Consider the following 26,460-nt stretch of genomic DNA (forward strand, 5'->3'; position numbering starts at 1 on the left):
GGCAAATCCTTTTATGTAAAGGCGCCTGGTTGTCAGTGCTGTGACTTTACAAGACACTTAAGTATTCTACCTGCCTTTTTTAGTCAGTGTTAGTTAAGAAAGAGTGCACTTAGTCAGGGTTTTCTAGTACAATTACCCTGTGATATACATCCAGTTCTTACTGTGTACTGTTATATCTATTGTTATATAGCTGTGTAAGCTAGTCCAGTGCAGTATTATTGTTAGTAAATAACCTCTACATTGTACAGATTGTGACTACTTGTGTGTGCATTTGATAGCTGAGTGGTGTCCATTTCGTGTCTTTCACTCAACTTGCTATCCCTATATTCTATAACCTGAGGGGGCTTGGTGCGTCAGGTTTTATCTAATATAGGATTTTCACAAAGATATACTGTATTACGTATTTTTCTCTGTGATTTAGTCACCATTAGCTCTTCTTTATCTCTGCTGGTGCTGACTACACTGCACAGGGGTTTGGGCTAGAGGTATTGTACTGCTGACAAATTGTACTGTTACCTGATACTGCAAGGTATATCATGTCTGCTTCTGAGGGTAACGGTTCTGGGGCTGAACACACTGCTGGTGTTGCTGAAGCCGCAGATACCTATGAGGAGAATATAGCAGCTTTGGGCTCTGGGGGCTCTCTGCCCCCTAGTGGGACAGTGGCAACGGGGGCAAATAATGACCCACCGTGGGCTGCTTTTTCCACGCTTCTGCATACGCTAGTTCATAAACTAGCACCCCCTATGGGACCCCCAATGCCGGTGCAACCGTTTGTGGTCCCTGCAGCTAACCCGCCATGGGCGGACGATTTATCTGCTCAAATAAAAAAAGTTGAACCAGTCCTTGACTACTAAAAAGTCTGACCGTCGCTCGCCTACGTCCAAGGGGTCCTCTAACCGAGCGCTTGTCTACTCACAATCCACTGCTGTCACTGACACCTCGTCGGATGAAGACGGCACTTACACTGATTCCACAGGTTCTGACTCAGATACGGCTGATGGGGAGGGTGGTTCACATGTTGATGTTCCTGATCTTGTGGAGGCTATTAAGTTAATTTCTTTTACGTCCCAGAGGATGCTGGTGACTCCGTAAGGACCATGGGGTATAGACGGGCTCCGCAGGAGACATGGGCACTATAAAGAACTTTAGATGGGTGTGCACTGGCTCCTCCCTCTATGCCCCTCCTCCAGACCTCAGTTAGATCCTGTGCCCAGAGGAGACTGGGTTCACTACAGGGGAGCTCTCCTGAGTTTCTCTGAAAAATAATTTTGTTTTGGTTTTTTATTTTCAGGGAGCACTGCTGGCAACAGGCTCCCTGCATCGTGGGACTGAGGAGAGAGAAGCAGACCTACTTAAATGATAGGCTCTGCTTCTTAGGCTACTGGACACCATTAGCTCCAGAGGGTCGGAACGCAGGTCTCATCCTCGCCATTCGTCCCGGAGCCGCGCCACCGTCCTCCTCACAGAGCCGAAAGATAGAAGCCGGGTGAGTATAAGAAGAAAGAAGACTTCAAAGGCGGCTGAAGACTTCAGATCTTCTCTGAGGTAACGCTGCGCGCCATTGCTCCCACACACAACACACACAGCGGGCACTGAAGGGTGCAGGGGGGGCACCCTGGGCAGCAATTATAAACCTCTTGGGACTGGCTAATAATATATATATAGAGGCTGCGGAGGCACTATATTATAGAATCCCCCGCCAGTATAGAAAATTTGAGCGGGACCGAAGCCCGCCGCTGAGGGGGCGGAGCTTGATCCTCCAGCACTAACCAGCGCCATTTTCTCCACAGCACACTGCAGAGAAGCTGGCTCCCCGGACTCTCCCCTGCTGAACACTGTGACAGAGGGCAAAAAAAGGGGGGGGGGCACTTTTTATTGGCGCAGTGAGTGTATATTTATATATTTATATAAAAGCGCTGTTTTGTCTGGGAATTTGGTTTCCAGTGTCAGTTGGTGCTGGGTGTGTGCTGGCATACTCTCTCTGTCTCTCCAAAGGGCCTTATTGGGGAAAGGATATATCCCTGAGTGTGTGGGGGTGTCGGTACGTGTGTGTCGGCATGTCTGAAGCGGAAGGAGGAGGTGGAGCAGATGATTGTGGTGTCTCCGTCGGCAACGCCGACACCTGATTGGATGGATATGCTGAATGTTTTAAATGCAAATGTGTCTTTATTACATCAGAGGTTGGACAAAGCAGAGTCCAGGGATAGAACAGGGCGTCAATCCATGGCTTTGGCTGTGTCACAGGGCTCTTCAGGGTCTCAGAAACGTCCCCTGTCCCAAGTAGCAGACACTGATACCGAAACGGATTCCGATTCCAGTGTCGACTACGATGATGCGAGGTTACACCCAAGGGTGGCCAAAAGTATTCATTATATGATTATTGCAATAAAGGATGTTTTACATATCACTGATGACCCCTCTGTCCCTGACAAGAGGGTACACATGTTTAAGGAAAAGAAACCTGAGGTAACCTTTCCCCTATCTCATGAGCTGAACGCGTTATTTGAAAAGGCTTGGGAAACTCCAGACAAGAAACTGCAGATTCCCAAAAGATTTCTTATGGCGTATCCTTTCCCTGCGCAGGACAGGTTACGGTGGGAATCCTCACCCAGGGTGGGCAAGGCGTTAACGCGCTTGTCCAAAAAGGTGGCGCTGCCGTCTCCAGACACTGCTGCCCTCAAGGATCCTGCTGATCGCAGACAGGAAACTACCTTAAAATCTATTTATACAGATTTTAAGGTAGACCGGCAATAGCGTCGGCTTGGGTTTGTAGCGCTGTTGCGGCTTGGACGGATACCTTGTCAGCTGACATTGATACCCTGGATAGGGATACCATTTTATTGACCTTAGGTCACATTAACGACGCAGTCTTATATATGAGAGACGCTCAGAGAGACGTTGGTCTGCTAGGTTCGAGAGCTAACGCCATGGCGATTTCTGCTAGGCGAGCCCTGTGGACCCGCCAATGGATGGGTGATGCCAACTCAAAGAAGCATATGGAAGTTTTGCCTTACAAAGGTGAGGATTTATTTGGGGAAGGTCTCGCGGACCTGGTTTCCACAGCTACCACGGGTAAATCTACTTTTTTTACCTTATGTTTCCGCACAGCAAAAGAAAACGCCGCAATATCAGATGCAGTCCTTTCGGTCGCATAAGTCCAGAAGAGGTCGGGGCTCTTCCGTCCTCGCCAGAGGTAAGGGAAGAGGGAAAAAGCAGCCTGCTATGGCTAGTTCCCAGGAGCAGAAGTCCTCCCCGGCTTCTACTAAATCCACCGCATGACGCTGGGGCTCCACTGAGGGAGTCCGCGCCGGTGGGGGCACGTCTTCGACTCTTCAGCCACGTCTGGGTTCAGTCAGACGTGGATCTTTGGGCAATGGAAATTGTATCCCAAGGCTACAAGCTAGACTTCGAAGACATGCCTCCTCGTTGGTTTTTCAAATCGGCTCTACCGGCTTCGCCCCCAGAGAGGGAGATAGTTTTAGCTGCAATTCAAAAACTGTGTCAACAACAAGTGGTTGTCGAGGTTCCCCTAGTTCAACAGGGGAAGGGGTACTAATCAACCCTATTTGTGGTCCCGAAACCGGATGGCTCGGTCAGACCCATTCTAAATTTAAATCCCTAAACCTGTACTTGGAAAAGTTCAAATTCAAGATGGAATCGCTCCAGGCAGTTATCTCCAGCCTGGAGGGGGGGAATTTATGGTGTCACTGGACATAAAGGACGCATACCTTCATGTCCCCATATATCCCCCTCATCAGGCGTACCTGAGATTCGCTGTACAGGACTGTCATTACCAGTTTCATTCGTTGCCGTTTGGGCTTTCCATGGCCCCGAGGATTTTCACCAAGGTAATGGCGGAAATGATGGTGCTCCTGCACAGGCAGGGAGTCACAATTATCCCGTACTTGGACGATCTCCTGATAAACGCGAGATCGAGAGATCAGTTGCTGAAAAGCGTGGCGCTCTCCCTGAGAGTGCTGCAGCAACATAGATGGATTCTGAATCTACCAAAGTCACAGTTGGTTCCAACAACTCGGCTATCGTTCTTAGGCATGATTCTGGACACGGAACAAAAGAGGGTTTTTCTCCCTATGGAAAAAGCCCAGGAACTCCAGAACATGGTCAGAGACCTGTTAAAACCGAAAAGAGTGTCAGTTCATCAATGCACTCGAGTACTGGGAAATATGGTGGCGACCTACGAGGCCATCCCCTTCGGCAGGTTTCATGCGAGGACGTTTCAGTGGGACCTTCTGGACAAGTGGTCCGGGTCCCATCTTCAAATTCATCAGAAAATAAGCCTGTCCCCCAGGGCCAGGGTGCCTCTCCTAGGGTGGCTGCAGAGTGCTCACCCTCTAGAGGGTCGCAGGTTCAGCATTCAAGACTGGGTTCTGGTAACCACGGACGCGAGCCTCCGAGGATGGGAAGCAGTCACACAAGGAAGAAATTTTCAGGGGATATGGTCAAGCCAGGAGGCTTGTCTACACATCAACGTACTGGAATTGAGGGCCATATACAACAGCCTACGTCAAGCGGAGAATCTTCTTCGCGACCTACCGGTTCTGATTCAATCAGACAACGTCACAGCTGTTGCTCATGTAAACCGCCAAGGCGGAACAAGGAGCAGAGTGGCAATGGCAGAAGCCACCAGGATTCTGCGCTGGGCGTATAATCACATAAGCGCTTTGGCAGCAGTCTTCATTCCGGGAGTGGACAACTGGGAAGCAGACTTCCTCAGCAGACACGATCTGAGTGGGGACTTCATCAAGAAGTTTTTGCAGAGATAACAAGTCAGTGGGGACTTCCTCAAATAGACATGATGGCGTCACGCCTCAACAAGAAGCTTCGGAGGTATGGTGCCAGGTCAAGGGACCCTCAGGCAGTAGCTGTGGACGCCTTGGTGACACCATGGGTGTTTCAGTCGGTCTATGTGTTCCCTCCTCTTCCACTCATCTCAAAGATATTGAAAATCATAAGACGGAAAAGAGTGCAGACAATACTCATTGTTCTAGATTGGCCTCAAAGGGCCTGGTATCCCGATCTTCAGGAAATGCTCACAGAAGATCCGTGGCCTCTTCCTCTCAGGGAGGACCTGTTGCAACAGGGGCCCTGCGTGTTCCAAGACTTACCGCGGTTACGTTTGACGGCATGGCGGTTGAACACCGAATCCTAGCTGGGAAAGGCATTCCGGAAGAAGTCATCCCTACTCTGATGAAGGCTAGAAAGGAGGTGACGGCGAAACATTATCACCGTATCTGGAGAAAGTATGTATCTTGGTGTGAAGCCAAGAATGCTCCTACGGAAGTTTTCCATCTGGGCCGTTTTCTCCACTTTCTACAGACAGGAGTGGATATGGGCCTAAAATTAGGCTCCATTAAGGTACAGATTTCGGCCCTATCAATTTTCTTTCAGAAGGAATTGGCTTCTCTCCCAGATGTCCAGACTTTTGTAAAGGGAGTGCTGCACATACAGCCTCCTTTTGTGCCTCCAGTGGCACCATGGGACCTTAACGTGGTGTTACAGTTCCTAAAATCTCACTGGTTTGAACCTCTTCAAACGGTTGAATTTAAATTTCTCACTTGGAAGGTGGTCATGTTGTTGACCTTGGCATCTGCAAGGCGGGTGTCTGAATTGGCGGCTTTGTCTCACAAAAGCCCCTATCTGATTTTCCATGTGGATAGAGCAGAATTAAGGACTCGTCCTCAATTTTTGCCTAAGGTGGTTTCATCGTTTCATATGAACCAACCTATTGTGGTACCTGTGGCTACGAAGGACTTTGAGGATTCCAAGTCCCTTGATGTATTCAGGGCCTTAAAAATATATGTAGCCAGGACGGCTCGGGTTAGGAAAACAGAGGCACTGTTTGTGCTGTATGCAGCCAACAAGGTTGTCGCTCCTGCTTCTAAGCAGACTATTGCTCGCTGGATCTGTAACACGATTCAGCAGGCTCATTCTACGGCTGGATTGCCGTTACCAAATTCGGTAAAGGCCCATTCCACTTTGAAGGTGGGCTCTTCTTGGGCAGCTGCCCGCGGCGTCTCGGCATTACAGCTTTGCAGAGCGGTGACTTGGTCGGGTTCAAATACTTTTGCTAAATTCTACAAATTTGATACCTTGGCTGAGGAGGACCTCATGTTTGCTCAATCGGTGCTGCAGAGTCATCCGCACTTTCCCGCCTGGTCTGGAGCTTTGGTATAATCCCCATGGTCCTTACGGAGCCCCCAACATCCTCTAGGACGTAAGAGAAAATAAGATTTTAAACCTACCGGTATATCTTTTTCTCCTAGTCCGTAGAGGATGCTGGGCGCCTGTCCCAGTGCGGACATATTTCTGCAAGGTTTTGTTCATACTGTTAACTGGTTGCGTATATTCCATGTTATATGGTGTGGGCTGGTATGAATCTTGCCCTTAGATTAACAAAAATCCTTTCCTCGTACTCTCCGTCTCCTCTGGGCACAGTTTCTCTAACTGAGGTCTGGAAGAGGGGCATAGAGGGAGGAGCCAGTGTACACCCATCTAAAGTTCTTTATAGTGCCCATGTCTCCTGCGGAGCCCGTCTACCTTTTGGTTTAACAACGGCTCCGCGAGTCTTTACAAAAGTCATGGCGGTGATGACGGTGGTACTCCGCCGTCAAGGGGTCAGGATACTGCTGTATTTGGACGACTTGTTAATCCTGGCAAATTCCCCAGAACTTCTCCTGCGTCATCTAGATGTGACGGTCCGGTTTCTGCAAGCCCACGGGTGGCTCATCAACCGGAAGAAGTCATCCCTGATCCCTGCTCAGAGTATGGTGCATCTGGGAGCACTATTGGACACTCACAACCAGCGGTTGTTCTTGTCTCAGGAGAAAGTCCTGAAACTTCAGGTCAGGATTCGTTGCTTCCTATCTCGTCCGCAAGTGTCGATACATTCGGCGATGAAGGTGCTGGGCCTCATGGTGTCAGCATTCGACATGGTGGAGTACGCTCAATTTCACTCTCGCCAACTCCAGAGGCTGATTCTAGCCAAATGGGACGGCCTGCCTCACCGGATCAGGTCTCAAATGATCTTATTGACTCCGGAGGTCAGTCTGTCGCTGCTCTGGTGGCTCCGGGACCAACAACTGTGCAGAGGCCGTCCCTTCTGGATATCCGTCTGGGTCCTGTTGACGACAGATGCCAGTCTACGAGGTTGGGGCGTGGTGCTGGAGCAACACTCCCTTCAGGGGCGGTCGACCAAGGAGGAGTCCTTCCTCTCTATCAATATTCTGGAGTTGCGGGCGGTCTTCAATGCCTTGAACCTAGCCCAGCATTTAATTCAGAACCGTCCTGTTCAAGTACAGTCGGACAACGCCACCACAGTGGCTTACATAAATCATCAAGGCGGCACTTGAAGCCGTCTAGCAATGAAGGAAGTCTCACGGATTCTACAGTGGGCAGAATGCCATCTACCGGCTATATCGGCAATATTCATTCCGGGAGTCCTGAATTGGGAAGCGGACTTTCTCAGTCGTCAGGACATGCATGCCAGCGAGTGGGCCTCCATCCAGAAGTACAAAGTACCAGCGCTGGCTGTAAGAATTATATAAAGACGGTTTGCTGAATAAAATAACAATTTATTAAACCATTAAAAAACCAGGAGTAGATTCCTGTTATTATTCTTAATAAAACTTAAAATTATAAATTCCCCCTGGGTATATTCACTTTTGCATCCACTCTCCTCTGGGACATATATTGTTGCGGCTAGGACAGTCTCCAGATGGCATTCACTGTAGCAGAAGATAGTTACCAGTTCCACAATGGAGATATATGATGGCATCAGCTTTAGGAAGAGTCCATTGCTAGCTGTGTTTGTGGATCCGGTCTTTTATCTTAGTTGGAATAAATTTCCCAGTGATAGGAGCAGTGTCCAATGGGTGCCGAAGATGTCAAAGTCCCAATGTATCGTGGAGTGATGCCCAGGTGGGTAGGCAGGCTCAACGCGTTTCGCTGGCAACAGTGATCCAGCTTCCTCAGGAACGCGAAACGCGTTCAGGGCCCCTGTGTCTACCAGGACCTAGCCCGGCTGTCTTTGACGGCGTGGCTCTTGAAGCTTCCGTCTTAAGGGCTAAAGGGTTTTCTGAGGCGGTCACTCAAACTATGTTGCGGGCCCGGAAACCGGCTTTGGCTCGGATTTACTATAGGGTCTGGCATTCTTACTTTGTTTGGTGCGCATCTAACGATTATGACGCTTCCAAGTTTAGTATAGCCAAGTTGTTGGCTTTTCTTCAGCAGGGCCTGGACTTAGGCCTGCGTCTGGGGATCCGGTCTGAAGATCGACAGTGTCTAGGTCGACAATGTTTAGGTCGACCACTATAGGTCGACAGTCACTAGGTTGACATGGATGGAAGGTCGACAGGGTTTCTAGGTCGACGTGCTAGGTCGACAGGTCTAAAGGTCGACATGAGTTTCTCTGACGTCCTAGTGGATGCTGGGAACTCCGTAAGGACCATGGGGAATAGCGGCTCCGCAGGAGACTGGGCACAAAAGTAAAGCTTTAGGACTACCTGGTGTGCACTGGCCCCTCCCCCTATGACCCTCCCCCAAGCCTCCGTTAGATTTTTGTGCCCGACCGAGAAGGGTGCACACTAGGGGCTCTCCTGAGCTCTTAGTGAAAGTTTAGTTTTAGGTTTTTTATTTTCAGTGAGACCTGCTGGCAACAGGCTCACTGCATCGAGGGACTAAGGGGAGAAGAAGCGAACTCACCTGCGTGCAGAGTGGATTGGGCTTCTTAGGCTACTGGACACCATTAGCTCCAGAGGGACCGAACACAGGCCCAGCCTCGGAGTCCGGTCCCAGAGCCGCGCCGCCGGCCCCCTTACAGAGCCAGAAGCAAGAAGAGGTCCGGAAAATCGGCGGCAGAAGACATCCTGTCTTCACCAAGGTAGCGCACAGCACTGCAGCTGTGCGCCATTGCTCCTCAGCACACTTCACACTCCGGTCACTGAGGGTGCAGGGCGCTAGGGGGGGGCGCCCTGAGCAGCAATAAAAACATCTTGGCTGGCGAAAATACATCACATATAGCCCCCAGGGCTATATGGATGAATTTTAACCCCTGTCAGATTCCACAGAAAAACGGGAGAAAAGGCCGCCGAGAAGGGGGCGGAGCCTATCTCCTCAGCACACTGGCGCCATTTTCTCTCACAGCTCAGTTGGAGGGAAGCTCCCTGGCTCTCCCCTGCAGTTACTACACTACAGAAAGGGGTTAAAAAAGAGAGGGGGGCACTAATTAGGCGCAGTATAACAATACAGCAGCTATAAGGGGAAAAACACTTATATAAGGTTATCCCTGTATATATATATAGCGCTCTGGTGTGTGCTGGCATACTCTCCCTCTGTCTCCCCAAAGGGCTAGTGGGGTCCTGTCCTCTATCAGAGCATTCCCTGTGTGTGTGCTGTGTGTCGGTACGTTGTGTCGACATGTATGAGGAGGAAAATGATGTGGAGGCGGAGAAATTGCCTTTAACAGAGATGTCACCCCCTAGGGAGTCGACACCTGAGTGGATGAGCTTATGGAAGGAATATGTGACAGTGTCAGCTCTTTACAAAAGATTGATGACATGAGACAGCCGGCGACTCAGCCTGTGCCTGTCCAGGTGTCTCAAAAGCCATCAGGGGCTCTAAAACGCCCGTTACCGCAGATGGCAGATACAGACGCCGACACGGATACTAACTCCAGTGTCGACGATTAAGAGACGAATGTGACTTCCAGTAGGGCCACACGTTACATGATTGAGGCTATGGAAAATGTTTTTACACATTTCTGATAATACCAGTACCACTAAAAAGGGTATTATGTTGGGTGAGAAAAAACTGCCTGTAGTTTTTCCTGCATCTGAGAAATTAAATGAAGTGTGTGATGATGCGTGGGTTTCCCCCGATAAAAACTGTTAATTCCTAAAAAGTTATTAGCATCATACCCCTTCCCGCCAGAGGATAGGGCACGTTGGGAAACACCCCCTAGGGTGAATAAAGCGCTCACACGCTTGTCTAAACAGGTGGCACTACCGTCCCCGGATACGGCCGCCCTTAAGGAACCTGCTGATAGAAAGCAGTAAAATGTATATACACTCACACGGGTGTGATACTGCGACCAGCAATCGCCTAAGCCTGGATGTGCAGTGCTGGGGTGGCTTGGTCGGATTCCCTGACTAACAATATTGATACCCTAGATAGGGACAATATATTACTGACTATAGAGCATTTAAAAGATGCATTTCTATATATGCGTGATGCACAGAGGGATATTTGCCGACTGGCATCAAGAGTAAGTGCGCTGTCCATTTCTGCCAGAAGAGGGTTATGGACAAGACAGTGGTCAGGTGATGCTGATTCCAAAAGGCATATGGAGGTATCGCCTTATAAAAGGAAGGAGTTATTTGGGGTAGGTCTAACAGACCTGGTGGCCACGGCAACGGCTGGGAAATCCACATTTTTACCCCAGGTAGCCTCTCAACATAAGAAGTCCTTTGGGCCCCATAAGGGCAAGCGGGCAAAAGGCTCCTCATTTCTGCCCCGTGGCAGAGGGAGAGGAAAAAGGCTACAGCAAACAGCCAGTTCCCAGGAACAGAAGCCCTCTCCCGTTTTCTGCAAAGTCCTCAGCATGACGCTGGGGCTTTGCAAGCGGACTCAGGCACGGTGGGGGCCCGTCTCAAAAATTTCAGCGTGCAGTGGGCTCACTCACAGGTGGACCCCTGGATCCTTCAGGTGGTATCTCAGGGGTACAAATTGGAATTCGAGACGTCTCCCCTTCGCCGTTTCCTAAAGTCTGCTTTACCGACGTCTCCCTCCGACAGGGAGGCGGTATGGGAAGCCATTCACAAGCTGTATTCCCAGCAGGTGATAATCAAGGTACCCCTCCTACAACAGGGAAAGGGGTATTATTCCACGCTGTTTGTGGTACTGAAGCCAGACGGCTCGGTGAGACCTAATTTAAATCTGAAATCCTTGAACACTTACATAAAAAGGTTCAAATTCAAGATGGAGTCACTCAGAGCGGTGATTGCAAACCTGGAAGAAGGGGATTATATGGTGTCTCTGGACATCAAGGATGCTTATCTCCATGTCCCAATTTACCCTTCTCACCAAGGGTACCTCAGGTTTGTGGTGCAGAACTGTCACTATCAGTTTCAGACGCTGCCGTTTGGTTTATCCACGGCACCCCGGGTCTTTACCAAAGTAATGGCCGAAATGATGATACTCCTTCGAAGGAAGAGAGTTTTAATTATCCCTTACTTGGACGATCTCCGGATAAGGGCAAGATCCAGGGAACAGTTGGTAGTCGGGGTAGCACTATCTCAAGTAGTGTTGCGGCAGCACGGTTGGATTCTTAATATTCCAAAATCGCAGCTGATCCCGACGACACGTCTTCTATTCCTAAGGATGATCCTGGACACAGTCCAGAAAAAGGTGTTTCTCCAGTAGGAGAAAGCCAGGGAGTTATCCGAACTAGTCAGAAACCTCCTAAAACCAGGCCAAGTGTCAGTGCATCAGTGCACAAGGGTCCTGGGAAAAATGGTGGCTTCCTACGAAGCAATTCCATTCGGCAGATTCCACGCAAGAACTTTCCAGTGGGACCTGCTGGAAAAATGGTTCGGATCGCATCTTCAGGTGCATCAGCGGATAACCCTGTCACCAAAGACAAGGGTGTCTCTCCTGTGGTGGTTGCAGAGTGCTCATCTTCTAGAGGGCGCAGATTCGGCATTCAGGACTGGGTCCTGGTGACCACGGATGCCAGCCTGCGAGGCGGGGGAGCAGTCACACAGGGAAGAAATTTCCAGGGCTTGTGGTCAAGCCTGGAGACATCACTTCACATAAATATCTTGGAGCTAAGGGCCATTTACAATGCCCTAAGCCAAGCAAGACCTCTGCTTCAAGGTCAGCCGGTGCTGATCCAGTCGGACAACATCACGGCAGTCGCCCACGTAGACAGACAGGGCGGCACAAGCAGCAGGAGGGCAATGGCAGAAGCTGCAAGGATTTTTCGCTGGGCGAAAAATCATGTGATAGCATTGTCAGCAGTGTTCATTCCAGGAGTGGACAACTGGGAAACAGACTTCCTCAGCAGAAGTCTTCCACATGATTGTAAACCGTTGGGAAAAACCAAAGGTGGACATGATGGCGTCCCGCCTAAACAAAAAATTGGACAGGTATTGCGCCAGGTCAAGGGACCCTCAGGCAATAGCTGTGGAAGCTCTGGTAACACCGTGGTGTACCAGTCAGTGTATGTGTTCCCTCCTCTTCCTCTCTTACCAAAAGTACTGAGAATTATAAGACGGAGGGGAGTAAGAACTATACTCGTGGCTCCGGATTGGCCAAGAAGGACTTGGTACCCGGAACTTCAAGAGATGCTCATGGAGGACCCGTGGCCTCTACCTCTAAGAAGGGACCTGCTCTATCAAGGACCCTGTCTATTCCAAGACTTACCGCGGCTGCGTTTGACGGCAGGGCGGTTGAACGCCGGATCCTGAAGGAAAAAGGCATTCCGGATGAAGTCATCCCTACCCTGATCAAAGCCAGGAAGGATGTAACCGCAAAGCATTATCACCGCATTTGGCGAAAATATGTTGCGTGGTGCGAGGCCAGTAAGGCCCCGATGGAGGAATTTCAACTGGGTCGATTCCTGCATTTCCTGCAAACAGGAGTGTCTATGGGCCTAAAATTGGGGTCCATTAAGGTTCAAATTTCGGCCCTGTCAATTTTCTTCCAGAAAGAACTAGCTTCAGTTCCTGAAGTTCAGACGTTTGTAAAAGGGGTACTGCATATACAGCCTCCTTTTTGTGCCTCCAGTGGCACCTTGGGATCTCAATGTAGTTTTGGGGTTCCTAAAGTCACAATGGTTTGAACTACTTGAATCTGTGGAGTTAAAATATCTCACATGGAAAGTGGTCATGCTGTTGGCCCTGGCCTCGGCCAGGCGCGTGTCAGAATTGGCGGCTTTATCCTGTAAAAGCCCTTATCTGATCTTCCATTCAGGCAGGGCGGAATTGAGGACTCGTCCTCATTTTCTTCCTAAGGTGGTTTCAGCGTTTCATCTGAACCAACCTATTGTGGTACCTGCGGCTACTAGTGACTTGGAGGACTCCAAGTTGTTGGACATAGTCAGGGCCCTGAAAATATATGTTTCCAGGATGGCTGGAGTCAGAAAATCTGACTCGCTGTTTATCCTGTATGCACCCAACAAGTTTGGTGCTCCTGCTTTCTAAGCAGACTATTGCTCGTTGGATTTGTAATACAATTCAGCTTGCACATTCTGTGGCAGGCCTGCCACAGCCAAAATCTGTAAAAGCCCATTCCACAAGGAAGGTGGGCTCATCTTGGGCGGCTGCCCGAGGGGTCTCGGCTTTACAATCTTTGCCGAGCAGCTACTTGGTCAGGGGCAAACACGTTTGAAAAATTCTACAAATTTGATACCCTGGCTGAGGAGGACCTGGAGTTCTCTCATTCGGTGCTGCAGAGTCATCCGCACTCTCCCGCCCGTTTTGGGAGCTTTGGTATAATCCCCGTGGTCCTTACGGAGTTCCCAGCATCCACTAGGACGTTAGAGAAAATAAGAATTTACTTACCGATAATTCTATTTCTCGTAGTCCGTAGTGGATGCTGGGCGCCCATCCCAAGTGCGGATTGTCTGCAATACTTGTACATAGTTATTGTTAACTAAATCGGGTTATTGTTGCTGTGAGCCATCTATCCAGAGGCTCCTCTGTTATCATGCTGTTAACTGGGTTCAGATCACAGGTTGTACGGTGTGATTGGTGTGGCTGGTATGAGTCTTACCCGGGATTCATAAATCCTTCCTTATTGTGTACGCTCGTCCGGGCACAGTATCCTAACTGAGGCTTGGAGGAGGGTCATAGGGGGAGGGGCCAGTGCACACCAGGTAGTCCTAAAGCTTTACTTTTGTGCCCAGTCTCCTGCGGAGCCGCTATTCCCCATGGTCCTTACGGAGTTCCCAGCATCCACTACGGACTACGAGAAATAGAATTATCGGTAAGTAAATTCTTATTTTTTCACATTTTTTTTTTTTTTTGGATTTTTTCATACATAACGATCCACGTGGACTACGATTGGAACGGTAAAGTGTGCCGAGCTAAGCGGTAGCGGAGCGAAGGCACCATGCCCGAAGCATGGCGAGCGAAGCGGTGCACTAATTTGGGATCCCGGTCCCTCTACGAAGAAAACAACACCAAAAAAAAAAAAACTCCTCATGTCGACCTTTAGACCTGTCGACCTAGCACATGTCGATCTAGAAACCCTGTCGACCTTCCATCCATGTCGACCTAGTGACTGTCGACCTATAGTGGTCGACCTAAACATTGTCGACCTAGATACTGTCGATAAAACGAACCACATCCCTGCGTCTGGCCTCCCTCAAGGTTCAAATATCTGCCTTGTCGGTGTGGTTTCAGAGAAAAATTGCGACCTTACCTGATGTGCATACCTTTACTCAGGGCGTGTTGCGTATCCAACCTCCCTATGTCCCGCCTGTGGCTCCTTGGGACTTGTCGGTGGTTTTGGAGGCGGTACAAGAGTCTCCGTTTGAACCTCTTGGTTCAGCTGACCTTAAGAGGCTTTCCCTTAAGGTGGTGTTTCTGCTGGCTATTGCTTCAGCTAGAAGAGTGTCGGATTTGGGTGCCTCGTCCTGTAGTTCCCCATATCTGATATTTCACCGTGACCGGGCGGTTCTTAGGATTTGTCCCGGCTATCTACCTAAGGTGGTTTCTTCGTTCCACCTTAATCAGGATATTGTAGTTCCGGCACTCGTTTCTCCTGATCTGTCTCCCAAAGAGCGATCTTTGGATGTGGTACGGGCTCTCCGTATCTATGTGAAGAGAACTGCTCCTATTAGGAAATCTGATTCTCTTTTTGTTGTGTTTGGGTTTCACAAATGGGGCTGGCCTGCTCACAAGCAAACTCTGGGCAGATGGATTAGAATGGTGATTGCACATGCTTATGTGAAGGCTGGTCTCTCTGTTCCCGATCACATTAAGGCCCATTCTACTCGGTCTGTTGGACCTTCTTGGGCTGCCCAACGTGGTGCGAGCCTTGAACAATTGTGCAAGGCGGCTACGTGGTCCTCTGTGAACACGTTCATAAGGTTCTATGCCTTCCATACTGCCACTTCCCAGGATGCTTCCTTTGGACGCCGGGTTCTTGTGCCCGCTACAGTGCGTCCCCTCCCAAAAGGAACTGCTTTAGGACATCCCCATTGTCCATTCTTTGTGGAGCCCAGTGTACCCCGCAGCAGAAAACGAGTTTTATGGTAAGAACTTACCTTTGTTAAAACTCTTTCTGCGAGGTACACTGGGCTCCACAAGGCGCCCACCCTGACTTAGCTTCTTTTGGTTGGTATGGCATTAGCCGCTGACACTTCTCCTATCGTGAGAATGCGGTGTTGTGGCTACTAACCGTTGTCGTCTCTTTTCCTGCTACTGCATTGGACTGGTTAGCTAAAAACTGAGATCCTGTGCAGGGAGGCGGGGTGATATAGGAGGCGGCGCTATGCATTCTGGGAACAGTCAAAGCTTTGAGCCTGTTGGTGCCTCGGATCAAGATCCTACTCTACACCCCCCCCCCCCCATATTGTCCATTCCTTGTGGAGCCCAGTGTACCTCGCAGAAAGTTTTAACAAAGGTAAGTTCTTACCATAAAACTCGTTTTTTAGTCATATACTGTATATCAAATGTGCAACACTGGTGCGGGCATAACCTGACACTGGAGAAAGACTCTGTTGTTTGAAAGAGGAAGAGGGGTTTAGAAAACTGTCTAAACACATTATGCGGGGTGGGGAATTTTTCTACCAATGCAACATCTTTAAAATTCTAATTATTACTTCTCACCTATGTAACTCCTACTAACACTTTAATTTCTCACTAGTGTGATGCCTTGGTGTGGTTGGATTGTGCTGGCTTTAGCGGCCTCATGCCCTGGTCTTGAACCTTAGTGTTAGGAACCTACCAGATGATGTCACCTGGTCGTGGTTGTTGGGCTCGTATTTTTGTCTAAAACAAAATGCTAAGGACCTTAATATTGCTTTGTTATACCCCTTTTCCACCTACGAGCACGGGTCGCAGCCGGGAGCCTGACACGGGTGCTACCCGGCTGCGGCCCGTGCTCAGCCCCCTTTCCCACTGTACTCACCAACCCGGCATATTGCCTGGTTGGTGACGTGGTAGGGGCGGCGCTGGGAGATCACATGATCTCCCAGCGCCGCCCTTCCATACAGTGTAAACGGGAGCCGTGTCGCATCGACACGGCTTCCGTTTACAATACAACCCTACCCGGATCATTCCCGTGTCCTACCCAGGTATTCACCTAGGTAGGATTCACGAGTTACTTGATCCGTTTTTTTGCGGGGGGGGGGGGGACCCTTTTCCACTTGCAAAAAACACTGGTAAATGCGCGCATCCGTGCATTTACCCGTGTTTTTTGAGCTAGTGGAAAAGGGGTATTAGATTGCACAGTTTATTACAATTATTTTGATTAGCAGTGCTTGGTACTATAGAGTGTGCTGCTGCATTTTCTCTTTTTCTGTGTAAACATGTTATGGAATATATATTATTTGACATATGCCATTATTATGCTTTTTATATCTTTGAGGTTCTCATTGGAACACAAAGACAATTGAAGCAAGTGAAATACAATGGAAGTGTTTAATTTTTATGTGCATGTTTAGCGCACAATTCTTCATTTTAACGTTTGTTTTTCCTTTGAGCAAGGGTGTAGCTATCTATTGTTGTGCGTTGGCAGCTTTACTTGTGCACTGGGAGATACTATAATTTTATTACCATTTGTACTTTAAAGATGGCTGCTCTACCATAGGCGATTGGTGCACTGCAGCTGCACCCAGTGGCGTAACTACAGAGTGCTCAGCTGCTATTGGGCCCAAGCTGCTTCCAGGGTACGCCGCACCAAGTAATTAGCAAGGGCCACCGCTCCCCCCCCCCCCCCACAGTGAGAATGGCCACCGATCAGGGCCATCCCGCCCGTTATGCGGGGTACGTGGCTGAGTTAGGCGCCACAGTGAGGAGGGCGCCGGCAGCATGGAGTGGATCACACCCCCAGCCTATACCACCAGCTTAAACTGTTTAATTACTGTCCTCCCGGTCAGGAATGCATTTGCTGAATGGGAGGACGATACCTGCAATGCAGCACCGCCCCCGTGTGTTGCCAGCCAATTGAGTTCCATTGCGGCGAGATATAACGACACGCCGCACTCACTCACCCGCTCGTCCGCCACAGCTCTGAGAGCTGCTCTCTGAGGTGGTGCCACACTTTCCCTTCATTGAAGGCATGCGGCCACCTGCCCTTCTGACTGCGGGGCACGTGCTGTGCGGCAACCAGGTGCAGCTTCCCGATGCCCGCAAACCCTGCTTGTCCTCCCGGGAGATGGCAGGCCACCTGGGGTTGTCTGTAGCGGTGGCCGTTCTGCAGTGCATAGAGAGAGCTGGGGGGCGTGGCAGTCTGTGGTGGAGACGGCAGCATTGGGGCCTGGTGCAGAATGTAGCAGGGGGCAGGGAGAGGATGTCCCTGCCTCCAGGAAGTTACCCACATCTGATTGTGCACCAGAGCCCTGACGTTCCCCAGTGGGTAAGGAGAGGAGGGGTGCTTGTGCTCACCAGTGACAGCCTTTCCTTTAGCTGCCAGAGCAGGGACAGCCTCCAGGCTTCCTCCATGCAGTCCCTGGCCCCAGCACTTCAGCTTCACTCCAAGACACCAGAGGTACTTTTCGTCCTGGGGAGGGGGGTTCCCTGCAGTGCCGCGGCACTTTGTTACTCCTTCTCGCCGCTCCCGAGCGCTCCTGCTCGGGGGGCGGAGTTTCGCGGAATGACGCGTTGCGTCGTGACGTCACGACGCAAACGCGTCATTCCGCGAAGCCCCGCCCCCCGAGCAGGAGCGCTCGGGAGAGGCGAGAAGGAGATAAGCATGAAGGAGGAGGCGGCCGGCGCGAGGGATGTGAGGCGGCGGGACCGAAGAGCGGGAAGACGTAAATATTCTCTCTCTCTCTCTCTCTCCCCCTTCCTTCCCCTCAACTTGAAACCTGCCTTCCGCTGCCGCACTGTGTAAAATGGGGACACCTGCCTATGGGGATACCTGCCTGCCGCACTGTGTAAAATGGGGGCACCTGCCTGCCGCGCTGTGTAAAATGGGGATACCTGCCTGCCGCGCTGTGTAATATGGGGACACTTGCCTGCTGTAATGTGTAAAAAGGGTACTTTTTTATTTTTATTTTTTTCCCCCTGTGGTGGGTGTGATGATATCAGATGAGGCCATGCCCACTTTAATGAGACCATGCCCATTTTAATCAGGCCACACACCCTTGTCGGGGGCGCGCGCATGCTTTTTCTTTTTATGGCTATATGGGGGGGGGGGGGGGGGGGGCACACATTTTTTTTTTTTTTAGAGCAATAAAGGAGGGCGCATTTTGAAATCTCGCACTGGGAGCCAAATTGTCTAGAAACGGCCCTGGTTCCCTGTACAGTGTATGTGTGTGTCCGTGTGCCCCTGGTCCCTGTACACTGTGTGTATGTGTCCCTGTAACGTGTGTCAGTGTGCACCTGGGAGCCGGGGAGGGAAAGCACTGGGACAGAGCTTCCTGACACTGTCTCCCCAGCCACCCCAGTCACCCACTATCTCCGTCATGCCAGCCTCCTCAGTCACCCACTATCTCCGTCACCTCTGCCTCCCCAGTCACACACTAATTCCCTGTACCCTTGGGGGTACTATTGTGTGGCCACACCCATTTCTTGTGAGACCACACCCCTTTTAAAATTTGATCTCATCAAGGGGCACCAAAGTCTAATCTCGCTTACAAAAAAATTTTAAGCTCAGGCCGGCCCTGCCGCTGAGAGCACCCCCTCACCCGCAGCCATGCGGAGGATGTAGAGGGAGGTGCTGGGCCCTTCCTGGCCAGCTCCAAGTTCCGGCTGCCGGTGCCGCGATTCGTAGGTATTTATGGGGTAGGGCCTAATTCTGCGTAGTGCCTTTCACCATCAGAGACCTCTGCTGTCATCAGAGCAGGTAATGTATCTCCTGCTCATTCCCCCTCCCTGAAACTTTCTACTCTTTCTTTCTCTCTCCCTGACACACTCCCTTTCTCTCTGAAAGTTTTTCTCTCCCTGATACTGTCCCCCTCTCTCTCCTTGACGCTCTCTCCCTCCCTGATACTGTCCCCCTCTCTCTCCTTGACACTCTTTCTGACATTCTCTCCCTCTCTGACACTGCCTCTCTCTCCCTGACACTCTCTAACACTGTCCCACAAATACTCTCTCTCTCCCTGACACTATCTTTCCCTGAAACGGTCTCTCCCCAATATGTTCTCTTTCTCTCCCTGACACTGTCTCCTCCCCTTCCCCTCTCTCTTCTTCCTCCCCATTCTCTCTCTGACACCCCCTCTCTCTCTCTCTCTCTCTCTCTCTCTCTCTCTCTCTCTCTCTCATGCCCCCTATCATCCCTTTCTCTCTGACATCCTCTCTTTCGTCCCTATTCTTCTCCTATTCCTTTTCCATTAAACCATCTCTTTCCCTGACCCCCAGTGTATTTCTCTCACTCTCTCTGCTGCTTCCATAAGGGTCAGCCCCTGGCTGCACCTTTTGTATATGCTTTATAAATTATTTACTGTTAGAGCTTCTGGGTCTGAATGCTATTCTAAAAATAGCTAGGTAAAAACAATAAAATAAATGAAAGTTTAATTTAGCACAGAAGTTATTTCTTTTTTGTCTTTGTATTTTTGCCTATCGTAACCCCTTAGCTGCTGAGCCTTTTTTTTTTGGCACTTTTTGGGCTGGTCAAAATCCAACATCATTATCCGCGATTATGAATGCGGTACTTATACAAATTGTGTTCTTTCTTCAGAAGACTGAAAATTGCATTGTTTCTTTACTATGTGAGGAGTAATAAACAATATATCCAAAATGAAACTGCAAGAAAGTTAACAGCAAATGAGATTTTTCTTTTTTGGTTACCACCAAAAAATACTTTGTTGTTCTTTCTTCGACATTAATCAACCTTTTCAAAACTTTAATAGGCCGAATGCTACACGTATGTTTTAATAATACTATCTGCATTTGAAAATGTTTATTTTTTTTTGTATCTGTTTGACTGAATAACATAAAATGTGTAGGATTAACAGGAACAGACTCTGGCTGTGAATTAGTCCTGGCATGTGACTATGGGCGCACACTGCAGGTGCATGACAAGGGGGGCGTGCCATGAGTTAGGGGGGCCTAGCCATGTGTATCTATACCGGATGCAGGTGGGAAGTAGGGCGGATGGGCAGAGAGCTGGAAGGCTGCGCTGCTTAGCCAGCCCCACTCTCTATGTGGGCAGTACGGATGGTGTAATGGTTAGCATTTACTGCTTCACAGCACTGAGGTCATGGTTTGATTCTCAACTGTGTGGAGTTTGTATATTCTCCCCGTACTTGCATGGGTTTCCTCCTGGGTGCTCCGGTTTCCTCCCACAATCCAAAAATATACTGGTAGGTTAATTGGCTCACTACAAAATTAACCCTAGCGTGAATGTGTCTGTGTGTACATGTGATAGGGAATATAGGGGGTCATTCCGAGTTGATCGTAGCTGTGCTAAATTTAGCACAGCTACGATGATGAACTGAGACATGCGGGGGGACGCCCAGCACAGGGCTAGCCTGTCCTGCATGTCAGTGCCCCCCCCACCCTGCATAAGTGCAAAGGCATCACACAGCGGCGATGCCTTTGCACTTCATGAGTAGCTCCCGACCAGCACAGCTTTAGCGTGCTGGCCGGGAGCTACTCATCGCTTCCCGGCCCGCAGTGGCTGCGTGTGACATCACACAGCCGCTGTGGGCCACTCCCCACACGGTCCGGCCACGCCTGCGTTGGCCGGACCGTGCCCACAAAACGGCGGCCATGCACTGGAGCACTGCCGGACCGTACCCACGAAACGGCGGCCAAACGCCGCCATTTCGCCCCCTCCCACCCATCGACCGCCTCTGCCTGTCAATCAGGCAGAGGTGATCGTAGCGCAGCGACGTGCGGCCATGCACTGGCGCACTGCGGTGCTGGTGCATATGCAGTTCTGACCCGATCACTATGCTGCAAAAAAAACTGCAGCTTGCGAGCTGGTCAGAATGACCCCCATAGATTGTAAGCTCCACTGGGGCAGGGACTGATGTGAATATTCTCTGTAAAAGCGTTGCGGAATATGTGTGCGCTATATAAATAACTGGTAATAAATATATATGTGGCCGGACTGGCTTGCCCTTCTGGTATTTGCCAGATGTGCCAGTCCATCCCTATGGATTAATATGGCAGTTCAACAAGATGTAGCATTTTAAAAAATAGCCAACCTACTGCATTAAGTAAGGGAACCCTCCTGTGTTTATTGATGCCAGGATGGAGCAGATCTGGGTTTCAGAACACCTGGATTTCCTAACGTGTTTCTGTAGTATAGGGTGTTACTGTCTGGTGATCACCAGAGAATACCTACTAAGGGGGCTCAGCTATTGAAAGAGGGGACTCTGTTTTCAAACAAGGGAGACCCATAGTGTGATTAGTGCCAATATGAGCATCATGGTGTGCACATTAAGTGCCCTCCCCCATCAACTGGAGTATTTTTGCAGTTCAGGTTGATACACCATACAATAGCTACTAATAGGTCACATAAGAAGGGACTCTGCTCTTTCCAATAAAGGTGTCCCTAAGAGATATTGCCCTCATCCCTGGACTTCATATTGCTGCATGCAGTGGAGGGGTGTACTCTTGTGATCACAAACTTATTACCAGGGAATGAATTCTCAGGAGACACCCTTCTGTTCAGTGACCGTTCTTTTAACTTTTAATGTTCTGTCCCCTTTTTCTTGGCTTTTAAAAATAGAACCAGAAAAAACAACCCTGATCCAGGCGCTAATTTGTTAATTGTATTATTTACTCTTAATTTGAGATTTATAAATTTAGAGCTGCAATCTTTGTCCAGCTGTACCTGTGTACGTACAGCTAAAACTTGATCAAAACACTGATCAAGAAGCTACACAAGAAAAAAGAAAAGTGACTGATTGCGCTATTTCTCCAGGTGCGTATATGAATAAAAACACGTGTTTTTCACTTCTCTGGTGTTTATTTTAGTACAAACGTTATATCTCATACAACAATATAATAAAAAATTAAGTATGCATACTCATTAGGGGCACATTCTAAAAAATTATTTTATAATAATAAAAATGATGATATTTCTCTGTTTTAGACATCCAGTGGATGTCTAAAACAGAGAAATATCATCATTTTTATTATTATAAAATAATTTTTTAGAATGTGCCCCTAATGAGTATGCATACTTAATTTTTTATTATATTGTTGTATGAGATATAACGTTTGTACTAAAATAAACACCAGAGAAGTGAAAAACACGTGTTTTTATTCATATACGCACCTGGAGAAATAGCGCAATCAGTCACTTTTCTTTTAAAAATAGAAACCTAACATAGAAACATAGGGCTAGATGCATCATCGCTTAGAAAGTGATAAAATGGAGAGTGAAAAAGTACCATCCAATCAGCTCCGAACTGCCATCTCACAGGCTGTGTTTGAAAAATGTCAGGAGCTGATTGGCTGGTACTTTTTTACTCTCCATTTTATCACTTTCCAAGCGATGATGCATCTGGCCCATAGACTGTGATGGCAGATAAGAACCTCTCGGCCCATCTAATCTGACCCTTTTTTTTTTTTTTACCATATTTTTATCTCAAACCTTATTTGATACTTATTTCTTTGTAAGGATATTCATATGACTATCCCATGCATGTTTAAATTACTCTACTGTCTTAGCCTCTACCACCTCTGATGGGAGGCTATTCCACTTGTCCACTACCCTTTCTGTGAAGTAATTTTTCCTCAAATTTCCCCTGAACCTCCCTCCCTCCAGTCTCAGTGCATGTCCTTGTGTCCTATTGCTTCTCTTCATTTGGAGAATTTCCCTCCTGGACTTTGTTAAAACCATTGATATAATAGAAAGTTTCTATCATGTCCCCCCTTTCCTTTCTCTGCTCCAAACTATACATTTTGAGATTTTTTAGTCTTTCTGGATAAGTTGTGTGATGTATGCCATGCACCATGTTAGTTGCCCTTCTTTGTGCAGTCTCTAATGTATTAATATCCTTCTAAAGATATGGCCTCCAGAATTTAACACAGTACATACCGTCCAACATTTGGATACTGATAATGTCGATATTATCTTAGACCGTAAAGCTATACCTTTAAACACACCTTTACCATGGAGCTGCTGCGGTCACTAGCTCACGCTACGTACTTCGTACGCTATTTGCGCACAGAGTCCCGTACTGTGTACGCACTCAGCGTACAAACGCCGCACTGTGGGTACAAAGCACACACAGCGTGCGCACACACAATTGATAACCTTTAAACCTTGTTAATGATATAATGCAATGATATGATTACACTTTAAACCCTTAGCAGCAAAGTACTGCAACAATGTTATACCTTAAACCTTAAGTAGCGCTGACGGTATAAAGTACCCGCAGTGCGTACACCTTATCAATGCCTATACACCTTATACAGATAAATACACTCTAAGACCCTTGCAGGAAAGTGAAGACACAGCACAGTTTTGTAGTTGAACCACAGGGTTTCTAAGGCCACAGTGGATTATTCAAAAAGGTAAACAGTACAAATCATACACTACAGGCTAACTAGATAAGTCTAAACAGAATAATGGCTGCAGAGAATGTACATACTTGAGAATGTTCGCAAGCGCAACCCGGCCGGTCCTCCGCTGGTCATACAGATAGCGTTCAGAGTCTTCTGACCAGCCAGGCAGCAACAGGCTTTTTTTTTATACACTACTTCCATATACAATACAATGGTCACTGTAATCCCTTTGTCTATTGGACACAGGGATGTGTCTTTACATTACAGAAGAGGTCATAGGTGGATTTGAAAAGGTGGGCTATGTCTTTCTCAACTGCTCTTGTGGGTGGTCTCCTCTGGATTCCCCCCGCATACATAATATACAGTAAATAAAGTTTAAACCTATATTCTGCTTCTGCATCTAACTATTCTCAAGAACATGCGATCTTCCTCAAACCAACACCAGAATGTTTCCCTTAAAATACCCTACAGCTGGATACCAAACACCACCTTGTAACCTTGTTCTGTCCCCTCCTATCCTGTAAAGGTGAATCCCTTTGTTCTGTTACCATTTTAAACAGCTATTTATTTGTGATGTGGTGCAGGGGGCTATGTGTGCAATGTGCACTATTTGGGTTAAATATGTAATGTTCTAATAACCCTCTACGCGCTCAAAAACTCTGCCATAAATACCCATATCACGCGCATGATCGCCGGAGAGATCCTACGCAAATTGCGGATATGTGCACTCACGGAGGACTGAGTGCACGAGCAGCGGGCATGTGCATGGGGTTAGTACAAGGCATATGTATTACAATATTTTTCGACTTTGGCAGTCAACAACAACTGCCACTATCTAAACATTAAACAGAAAAATATACAATACAATATCTACAGATGGTTGGATAAAAATATACAATACATTATCCACAGATGGTTGGATAAAAATATACAATACATTATCCATAAAATAATTGGATGGTAGGAGGAGAGGTGTAGGCGGGAAATGTATGACCTAGTGGGATAGTAAAAGCATGTATGTATGAAATCCATGTCTGAGGGGCATGTATCATCGTGCCGTATATGTTCTAGATAAGCTTCGAGGTATTGCGAAGTTTACATTAAATCCTTCTTATCCCGTATTAAGGGTCTGTAAGTGGGCCAACAAACACTACCAAGCTCTTTTCGGCTTCTTGTTCCAACAAATGGGGTGCACATTTAGATGATGATACATGGAGGGGGAACATATGTGAATGCTAATATATGGGTATTACCTATCGACTATGTGTGACACTACCTGAAGGTTGTAGAGATGAAGAGAAGACACGTATCACAAATACATTCACATAACATTTGTGCAATCGTTCTTGGGTGTTGGTTGAAGTCTTGTCCGGATGGGTGTATCTTTGCTGAAAGTGTCAATCAAAGTCTTTTCTGGATGGATGTAGTGTTCATCAAAGTCTTTTCCGAATGGATGTAGTGTTCATCAAAGTCTTTTCCGAATGGATGTATTGTTCATCAAAAGACTTTTCCGAATGGATGTATTTTTGCTCGAGGGAAAACAAAGGAGAAACGGGTGAAAGAAACGGACCGTGGAATCACGTCTTATCACAACATTGTCTCGATTGATGGGTCATAAATTAAATCAGTTGTTATAACAATGCCCCCGCTCCTCAAACTCATCACTTTGGTACCGCGCTTGCGCCGCGTTAAAATTCAAACACACCTAAATATCAAACCAATCATTATGACAACTCCCAGGATGCAAAGGAGGAACTTTCCTACACTCACGATAACATTTTGAGCCCATTCTCCTAAACCTGAGAACCAATTTCGTGGGTTCAACCATGAGACCCAGCCGGTCAGTTCATTACTCACAGCAGTAAGGGTAAGGTTGTGTCTCCTCCGAAACTCCCACTTCAACTGTAAGATATCGTCCTTCTTTTGATCTATGACCTCGGTTGGGTCATCAGTGCTGTTTGTGATGTACGTGCAGCACTTCACACCATACTGAGTTGCTAAGGTGACATAGTACCCGCCTGTCACCGCTGTGATATAATTTAGAAACATCCTGTGCTGGATCAGTTCCGTTTTGTAAGCTTGCAACTCCCTCCCTGTATACCTGAAGGTGTCATCATACATCTCTGTGATATTATCTATCAGGTTCGCTAGCGCATGAATATACCTATAATTTATAATTCCTCTGGCGGTACGGGTGATATCTAACGCGAGTAGGAATTGAATCCCGGTGGATTCGTGGATCAAATCAGAGGCTGCGTGCTCTGTCCTATCTATAAGGTGTCTCTTAACGATGTGATCATAGTGAGTATGAGTGTAAGGAGCTTGAGCATTGCGGTGAACGTCTTTCATCTTATTATGGGTTATGGTCATAACTTCTGGCAACACTCTTCCAATGTAACACAATCCCTCTGAGTTTGGGGCAAGGCACTTATAAGCCTTCCTCCCACATATGAAATAAGCATCATCGGGGAGAACATATGGGACAGAATATGACATTATCATATTGCAAACTTTCCAAGTGAAAATCCTATCCCTATCATCTGTTCAGTACATGTATCAGGCTAATTTATAGGGACAAATACTATCTGCGCAAACCCCTTTTGTTTAGGAGAACGTCGGTTTGGAAAAAGTGGGGAAGGGGATAGTGTGAAGGACAGAGAAATTGGAAAAGTATGAAGAATGGATAGTGAGAGAGACCATAGTGGTCAGGTGCAATAGTTTGCCGAAATGGTGCAGCCGACAGGTAAACTAGTGCCCTTACTAGCATAAACTGGAGTCAAAAACAAGAAAATACCTTGGC

This window comes from Pseudophryne corroboree, chromosome 7 (assembly GCF_028390025.1).
Source record: "Pseudophryne corroboree isolate aPseCor3 chromosome 7, aPseCor3.hap2, whole genome shotgun sequence".
NCBI classification, from domain to species: domain Eukaryota; kingdom Metazoa; phylum Chordata; class Amphibia; order Anura; family Myobatrachidae; genus Pseudophryne; species Pseudophryne corroboree.